Source organism: Berghia stephanieae, chromosome 6 (assembly GCF_034508935.2).
Source record: "Berghia stephanieae isolate SIO BIC M18660-M18661 chromosome 6, UCSD_Bste_1.3, whole genome shotgun sequence".
In the NCBI taxonomy this organism is placed as follows: domain Eukaryota; kingdom Metazoa; phylum Mollusca; class Gastropoda; order Nudibranchia; family Aeolidiidae; genus Berghia; species Berghia stephanieae.
In genome coordinates this window covers 30,495,196-30,503,288 of record NC_088365.1, presented here as the reverse complement: position 1 = coordinate 30,503,288, position 8,093 = coordinate 30,495,196, and the positions used below count along the sequence as shown (strand labels likewise).

Genomic DNA, 8,093 nt, shown 5'->3' with positions numbered 1-8,093 from the left:
AGGCCAGAAAAATGAGGCGTCAGCGCGGGAGAACATTTGGGACACACCTTGATGAGCTGAGTGGAGGGCTCGAAGGGCTTTGTCGCGCAGACTAGGAGGAATAATTATGCGGTCATTGTACAAAGCCACACCGTCGAAACTTGTAAGTTTGTCTCTGAATTGAAAGTAAGGTCTAAGTTCTGTTGGCAAATTGTCTTTTGAATCAGGGAACCCATTTTCTATCAGGTCAATTAATTCAACCATTGAGTGGTCACTGCTGGTGGCAACACGAACATCGTTCCAAGTTATTGAGCTGATACCTCTAATGGGTATTTCTTCATCTGCGTGTAAATTGGGGTTTGCAGGTTGTGCTCTGATGGCCATGAGGAAGTCATTAAGCAGAGTAGGGAGGCTGAGGTCAGTGGAGATGGGGGTTGCATCGTCGGGTAGATGGAGGTGTTCGGCTTCGCCCACTGGTTTGCGTGAGATGGTGTCTGCAGCAACATGATGGACACCAGGGATATGAGTAATCTGGAACCGATATTTCAGTGTCTTTTCTTTTAAGTTCCTGAGTCGTGGGTTTGGGATGGCATCCAAGTTCCTGTCACTGAACACCTTAAGGAGGGGTTTGTGATCAACTGCGATAATCAGGTTGGGACAGCCTAGCACGAAATGACGAGTTCTGTTGAGGGCATCTACCACAGCCAGGGGCTCTCCTTCAATCGGGGCGTATCTTGCCTCTGCTGGTGATGTAAAGCGGCTGCCCACTAATGTCACTTTCCACCCTGTTCGGCAGCAGAATGGTTTGTTTGATGCGCATGTGCAATGCTTTTGTAGTAGCCAGAATCCAATGCCATCTTTGCTGAAATCAGTGGCCAGACATGTCGGTTTGTTTTTGTCAAATATTTCCACGACTCTCTGAATTTCTTGGACGATGATGGACTTAGTTTCTTCAAACAGCTTGTCTAGATCTTCAGTCCACATGAATGGTGTCTTGGGTTGAAGCAGTGTGCGGAATGGTTGCATTCTTTCTGCTGACGCAAAGGCATATGCGACCTGGTTTACAAGGCCAAACCAGCTTCTCACGTCGGTGATTGTGCGGGGTTTGGGAAATTTCTGAATTGCTTCTAAGACTTGTGGGCATGGACGAACAGTTGTTGGCGTAATTTCAAACCCTGCGAACTGGACTGTTTCTTTTGCAAAGGAAAACTTTGATGGGTTAAGAATGACCCCATTCCTGCCACATGTATCCAGGAACTTGGCTGTTTGGAAGAAACTGTCTTCTATGGATTGGGACCACATGATAGTGTCATCAATTACTTTTGTCTTGTTGCCGATGTCACGTATAATCTCGTCGAATCGTCTTGTGTAGGCATCGCCAGATGAAATGTACCCTTGAGGGCACACGCGATTTTTGTATCGGCCCCAAGGGGTTATGAAGGTAGTCAGGTGTCTGTCCTCGGGGTCTAGTGCTATACTGTGATAGCCATTCCAGGCATCGAAAGTACTCTTTCTCGTGTTGTGTGGAACCATGCGGGCCTGGTGGAATGGCGACTGAGTGTGGTGCATCTCTCTAGTGGCATAGCGATTAAGGGCTTGGAAGTCCACGGTTCGGCGAGGTTTTCCCGATTTCTTAGCGCAGACAACCATCCGATGACACCATGACACTGGGTCCCGATTGGAACTGGTTCCAGTACGCCAAGTTGATTGTCCTGATCAAGGCCAGCCTTAACCTGTTCCTGCCAGTAGATGGGTACTGGGATAGGGGTGTGGTGTGCAACAGGCGTGGCCTCATCGTCGATAAGGAGTCTCATTGGGGGTCCAGACATCATAGGTAGCCCTTGGTGCTCGCAAACATTGAAAGTGCTACTTTTGTAGTAGTCTAAGAGCCATTGTTCAAGCTTTTCTCTGTTTTCTTCAATGCCTGGGAAGGGCAGGATTGTTGGGAGGGGTGGTGGTTTCTGGCGAGGGGGACAATCGCAAGGGTCTTTGTCAGCAGTATTATTAGATTCACTATGTAGGACAGATTGGATGGTCTTCATAGAGTCTGTTATTATGGCTGATTCTATTGAAGGGAATGAGTGGTGTATGATACCAAGGTCTTTGCAGGCTTCCATGGATAAGAAAAATTTGTCAGTTGCTTGCGAGATGTAAACAATTTGACGCGTTGTTTTCCGTTGCATGGAATGTGTGAAGCCTGTTACTCGAAGGGCTAGGGCACCCACGATCTCGATGGGGTTTTGATTTGCAGCTCTCATCTTCATTGAAGTAGGAGTGAGGTGGGCAGTGGTTAAACCTAGCTGTGTAAGGAGTGAGGTTCCAGCAAGACATGATTGGCAGCCGGTGTCTGCAATGGCCAGGGCTTTTGCCGTATTGGTTGGGTTGCACAGGGTGGAATCGATTCCAAGGTCGTTAGCATCTGACGGGAGGGCTTGGATCTCAATTTGGACTGTCGGCTGTTGTGCAGATGGGCGCTTTTCCCATGACTCGCGTGCAGAATTGTACACATGATGGTCAAGACGATCAATCGAGCATAGTGCTTCAAACACAGCTGTTGCAGAGTTGCCTTGCCTTTTCTGTTTTGGTTTTCTGCAGACATTTTCAAAGTGGTGCGGAATGTCGCAATTGGTGCATATATGACGGTATGCAGGGCAATGGTTGACTCTGTCTTGTTTCTTAGTGCCATGTCCATCTCTACCACAATAGCCGCATTTCCTTTCAGGGGGTCGGTTTTGCCCAGTGAGACGTTTTCTTTCCATTTGTCTATACGTGCTACTTGCTGCGTTGACTGATGTAGGGGTGAGCGTTAGAGGAAGGGGGTTAATCCTGCCAGCCGAGCGCTTCCCGCTTTCCTTCGCCTCGATAAAACGGATGGTGTTGTCGAGTGACATGTCTTGGTCAGCCTGTCCCAGCACATCGAGGCGAATGTCGTCGTCTGCTAAGCCGATTATCAAAGTGTCCCGAATCATCTGATCACTGTATGAGACATTGACTCCACATGTGCACTTCAAATCGTACTGACAGACACTAGCTTGACCTTTGATGCGTGCGGCAAATATCGGGCTGGTTCATCTCTGTCTTGTCGCATCTGCTGGAGTTGTAACCTAGCCACCATGACGTTTTCTTGGCGGATTGCCAGTTTTTTAATATTATCGAGGAGAGTATTTTCATCACATGACGTGAGGTTAGTGAAACTCCTTGATAAGTCTCTACGGAGGGCCTCGTCGCAGCATTCAAGGAGTTGAAAAATGATGTCCTGGCCGCTAAGTCGCGTGGCGAGCTTATATTCCGACCACCTCTGCTTGAAGTATGTCCATTCCTCGCTTGTTCCTGACACAGAGATGATCGGTCGCTTGACTTTTTCAGCTTTAACCCCTGTGGCCGTGGGCGCTGTTTCAGGGGATGTAGTCGGATGAGCAGTCCTCTCGTGAATGTCGAGGAGTCTGAGCAGGACGTCTGAAGGGATGTTTGATGTCCATGATTCGAGACAGCCTGGGGCAGGACATCTTATTGCGGTGATCTCCGCGAGATCTCTAGCGTCTGTCATACTTTTAGTTTCTTCGATATAAATGAATAAGGCCTTGTCCTTTTTCAATCTCAATTTTATTTCAGAGATACAGAATATCGAAGAAAGACAATTGCATCATCTGTGAACAAATACATAACAGTGAAACGTAACAATAACTGATATCGTAAGGCTTTTATAATTCTCTAATATTATTAGACATTTTGCGTAGACGACAATTAGAGATTAGGAAGACAATTGGGATTGTTTAGAAGGTTTAACTCTGCACACTTGTCATTATGACATCCAAAAAGCTATCGTCATCTTCAGAATAGAAAGAGAAGGTGGAACCTACCATGATATAACACTTTACAGAGCCCTAATTTCATCATAAAAGTTCTGTCCAAAGACAGTTGGGTGGATATCGCTTTCCAGAACTGATGTCCTTATATGTGGCCTGGTCTTGTATCATGTATAGCTACGTCACTATCTCAACGCACATGAATTCTTTAGTAAGGCTGGACTCACAATAAAAAAACGTAGTTTGTGTTTTAAATTCTTGAATCAAAGGATGTACATCAGTGCGTTTGTCTCATTGAGAAATGAAAAATGATATATAAATCAAGAACATCGACCAGAAAATAAGGAAATTATCATAAAATTATATAATTTGAGAAAGCTATTTTCAAAATCAAATCTATTACAAAAAACGTTATTTCTAGGCCGATTTTTTATGAGATAGAGACACTTTAAAGACATTTTAAATATATATACTTTGTATTTATTTTGGTGACAATACGAACCCCTTTTGACTTTTTTCCACCAGGCCGAATGAAAAGATTTTAACCCCACCCTTTCCAAAGACATACATTTTGGCATCTCATGAAAATAATGATAGTGAATGATTTGGTTCAAAAATATCTTCATTAACTTGAATAATAGGATGTTTGAAGATAATATTATTTAAATTCAAATAGATAAAACTTCTCTTAGTCACATTACTCATAGAGCCAAGTGAACAGAAGTGATTTATTATGTATAACATGAGTGCATGTCATTACACTGATAAGAACTAACATGTCCAATCATGTCAAGTATCATTAGTATACAATCTACCAAACCTATGAATAAAATTGACTTACTTACCAGACTCTCAACAAAACGATATATTTAAACACTTACAACAACACACCACTATACTACATGACCTATACTACTATTAACTACTACTACACTACTATACTACTACTATACTATATACTACTACTACTACTATACTACTACTTACTATCTACTACTACTACTACTATACTTACTACTTACCACATATACTAGCTACTACACTACTACTATACTGCACTCACTACTACTACTACTATACTATACTACTACATACTACTATACTATACTTACTACTACTAATATACTACTATATATTACTACAAGTCATCGCTAAGTGGCACGCTTGGCTATGTTCATCCCAATTCAAGCAATGTTGAGTGTGGTCAGTAACTCGATGTAAGTAACATGATGATTAATGACGAGGAATTGGTAACAACCTAGAAGGAAGATTGTGAATGATCCAATTCTGAAATCTGATTCGTAACTCAAGATATACAATGATTATTAAGTGACAGTTAACAGAAGGAAAAGCATCCGATTACATAGAAGATTTGAGGAATTGGCCAACAACCTTGCTCATAGCATTATGTTCTCAACCATTGACTTTAGCCATGCTTACTTGCACCTGCTATTGGACTGGAAAGTAGAAATTGTAAGCTTTACTATGACCCAGAGCGTTAAAATGGTATCATTTTAGATCAAACCAGATGCTGAAAATTGGAGTTATACTTTGAATCAAGAAATTTTGACTGATATGCATTTAATCAGGAGAGTGTGTTTGTTTTGTTAATAAAAAATAAAAAGAAGATTTAAATTTTACATCGTGATTAATTGACTTTTAATCAAATTGTTGATGGTTTGTATTCTCTAGATTGAGACAGTGGATCATAATGCCATATATGCCCCCCCCCCCCCCCCCCCCCCACCTTTTTTTTTTCTATTCAGAATAGAGCACTTCATCAAGCCCTGAGTGAAATGGGTGTGGATATGTTGAAACTGAGAAAGTGGTAGCAAATAAATTTCAAGAATTATATGATTCAACTGATGGGGAGGTGACCAAAGTACAAGATAATGCCAAAAATCACAGAATTCCTATTGACTTCCTCCCTAGAACATTATTATCCCAGCAAGAAATTACTTCCATAGTAAGTTAAATATTAGAGAGGGAGGTAATATAAAAAAATGTGTGTTCGATTCGAATGAATCTTGAGATTAACAACTCTATTTAAAGAAATAGATGGTGACTATAAGTGTGATGTGGACAGACTTTAGGACTTAATTTTTGTTACAAATTTGCTTTTTAATCACTCTCAGATTTGTAAGTTCTCTCTGTTATCAGGGAGATATCTCCGTATGTAAATGGAACGCGTAAATAAAGATGAGCATTTACTTGTGGATGTAGGACAAGAATTATTATTGTTATTATTATTATTATTATTATTATTATTATTATTATTATTATATTATTATTATTATTATTATATTATTATTATTATTATTATTATTATTAATTATTGTTATTATTATTTATTATTATTATTATTATTATTATTATTATTATTATTATTATTATTATTATTATTATTATTATTATTATTATTATTATTATTAATTGTTGTGGTTATTATAATTGTTGTTGTGGCTGTGATTATTATAATTATTTCCATTTTCAGTACCAGAGCTTTCAAAGAAACACATTGAACAGACTAAAGATTTCACCTCTATTATCAAGTGATGACAAGTGTTTTCTTGCATCATTTATCTCAGACGAAACGAGCAGTGACCAAAAATCATCCAAGCGCCCATTTTTACAGTCAATTTTTAAATATTGTGGGTATGTAAAATATTCTTTTTACATTATATTTTGATGGCTTGTTTAAAATAAATGATTCAGGCCAAATATTGGTTCAGTTGACTCCGTTTTTTTATTTTCTTTTTATGATTTGTGACCCTCCGCCTCGAACCGGTATTAAGTCGGGATTTGGAAAATGAAGAAAACAGGTTTTAAAGTGGAAATGGTCAAAATTATCAAATTTCAGTTTTTGGTTGTTTCAGAAACTACAATAATTTTTCTACATGAAAACATAATAATTCAACATAACATTGACGATAAGTTATATAAATTTCAAGTTTAAAAATGCAACTATCAGTGACACATTCAAAACGAGAGTTGACTTTCTCTCAGAGAGCCACCCTTTCCAAAGCTTAGTAATACCGAGTCTTTTTCTCCACCAATAAGATGTAAGATATCACAGCAAAGGCGTGTCTTTATCTATCTCAGAGAAAGCATGACTGTTTCCACAATTTCATGGTTCAACCAATAATGAACTTTAAAAACTGTAAACAAGTCTAGGTTTTTCCCTGACAACCTTGCAAATGAATGATTGTGATTGGTCAACGCTCATCACATGCGCTGTGGCTGTAGGCCATAATGCTCGGGCGATGCTTCATGACGTCAGCATGCGTGTGTTACATACGTGTGTGTTTGTGCATTTTGATACATACCACATGCTTTTATATCTGTGTCTAGCTGTATTGGGTAATGATTGAGGTGGGGGTCCTCCTTTGTCCCTCTTTAATTATTCATGAAATTATAGGATATGCTAAGACTTAATAGGACAACAGTTGCCTAATCTTACACTTACAGAGATTGTTGTAGGATAAACATTTAATTTTAAGTACAAAAGCAGAATAATAGATAGAGCCTTTAACAATTAATGAACTGTAACTAAAAAATGAAATGGATAGATAAACAGACAGACAAACCTATTAATGGATAAATAGATATGTAGATAGATAGATAGAAGACAGACAGACAGACAGACAGACAGACATATAGATAGATAGATAGATAGATGGATGGATGGATGGGTGAGATAGATTAGGTGGATAGATAGATAGGTAGATGAAGGGGAGAGAGAGACAGAGAGAGAGAGAGAGAGAGAGAGAGAGAGAGAGATGTTCGTTTTGTCGTGCTTTCTTTGTATACTGAAAGAAAGGGGGGGTTCTTTTTAGACAATGAACAATGTGGTGGAACGCGAAGGAAAACTTGAGAGATTCAATAACATGTTTTCATGTAAGTCACTACACAATAAGCCCCACCCCTCCTCCTCAAGCTGTTATCTGACTCAAAATGGAAACAATGCAATGATTGATTTGACCAGCCCATTTCTTTAATTGCAATCTCATTGATCAATATGTTTCCAGTTGATTGACTATGACTTACTTTGTAACAAAATGCTTTCTTTAAACTATCCCTACAATTCTTTGCTCTGCCTCCATCCCTTTCTTCATGTCTACCTCACTCTCTCCGTCTCCCCTTTGTTTCTTTCACACATACAAACACACACACAACACACACACCATACACTTATACAGGTTTCAATCTTTATTATATTTCCCTCGCGTCCTCTTAACACAAGCAGTCTCTCTCCCCTCCCCTCTCGCTCCTCTTTTTCTCTATATCTCTCTCTCTTTCTCTCTCTCT

At 39.6% G+C, this 8,093-nt stretch overlaps 1 protein-coding gene across 2 annotated transcripts in view; it reads left to right on the top strand.

Annotated features, from left to right (window-relative positions):
• The window catches only part of LOC144974836 (uncharacterized), a 32,056-nt gene that overhangs the window by 2,425 nt on the left and 21,538 nt on the right, over positions 1-8,093 (top strand). For both annotated transcript variants that reach the window (XM_078918170.1, XM_078918172.1), the window contains exons 2-3: positions 5,552-5,751; positions 6,280-6,440. The gene's annotated coding sequence lies outside the window, so the exon portion shown is untranslated. The remainder of the gene's footprint in view (positions 1-5,551; positions 5,752-6,279; positions 6,441-8,093) is intronic.